Raw genomic sequence first — 1,196 nt, forward strand, 5'->3', positions numbered from 1 at the left:
GAGACTTGGAAAGAGTCAGGGCTGTGTGTGCTTTGTGAAGTCACCAATAATCCCCATCCCCTATCTGATGCACATTGACCGTGACCATCTCCTTGGGCGGCTTTCTGACGGCACCACCCTGGCTTCCTCTGCTTCCTCACTGGTCTCGCTCGGTCCCTGCCTGCGACTGAGGCCGCAGACGCTCCTTGGTCACCCGCTCTTCCTGCACATTTGTCCCCCGTGTGACACCGGCTCCAGGTTATTTCCTGCTGATTTTGCCAGCCGGACCTCCCTCATAGGGGCCCTCCCTCACAGCATCCTCCACATCGCTGCCACCCCTGCCCCTGCCCCGTGGGCTTTAAAAAATGCAACTTTGGTCACCCTGCCACTCCCCTCAAATTCCTTAGTGGCTGCAGCCTCACACCCTTCCCCCCGCGGGGCTGCAGGGATAACATTTCTGTTCACTCCATTCGCTGTCTGCCCTCGGACAGGGTTGTGTATCTCCGCCCTGTTGAACAGGAGTGTCCATAGGACTTGGTTTGGATTCAATGAAATGTGGGTGTAAATGACCGTGTCACTTCCACTTTTTATTTTAAACATATATGGATTTCAGAGAGGAAGGGAGAGGGAGGTGAGAGACAGAAACATTAGGCCTGGCCTCCCATGCAGTCACTCCCACGTGCCTCGCCCGTCCTTTTCCGTCTCAGAGAGCTCATCTGCAGGCCTCCGCACCTCTGGGTCTGTCCCTGCTTCTGCCTGACATGCCCCCTCCCCTCTAGTCTGTCCCTCCAGAGGTTCTGTGCTGCGTCCCTCCCTTTGCCCTGTCCCTCCCTTTGCCCTGCGTCCCTCCCTCTGCCCTGTGTCCCTCCCTCTGCCCTGTGTCCCTCCCTCTGCCCTGTGTCCCTCCCTCTGCTCGCTGACTTGTCTCCCCAGTGGCTCCGGGTCGGATCTCTGCGCTCACTGTGCCTAGAACATCATGCTCAGAGTACTGGAGAGAATGTAATGAGGTTGTTGCTGCTGTGAATGTGGGACTGAGTTCATAGGGATTCAGCTGGGTCATTTTGTTTTCATGCTACCGCCAGAATTTGATCTGAAAAGGCACGCTGACATGGTTCTGGGTTGATGTGCTGCTGGCTTCATGGTAGTTGCTGCCTCCGTGACCCGTAGACTCCGGTCGCGGTACAGTGGCAGGAGGCACCCTGTGTCCTGTGAGTGCA

The sequence above is a fragment of the Myotis lucifugus genome, unplaced genomic scaffold, assembly GCF_000147115.1.
Source record: "Myotis lucifugus unplaced genomic scaffold, Myoluc2.0 scaffold_590, whole genome shotgun sequence".
Classification (NCBI taxonomy): domain Eukaryota; kingdom Metazoa; phylum Chordata; class Mammalia; order Chiroptera; family Vespertilionidae; genus Myotis; species Myotis lucifugus.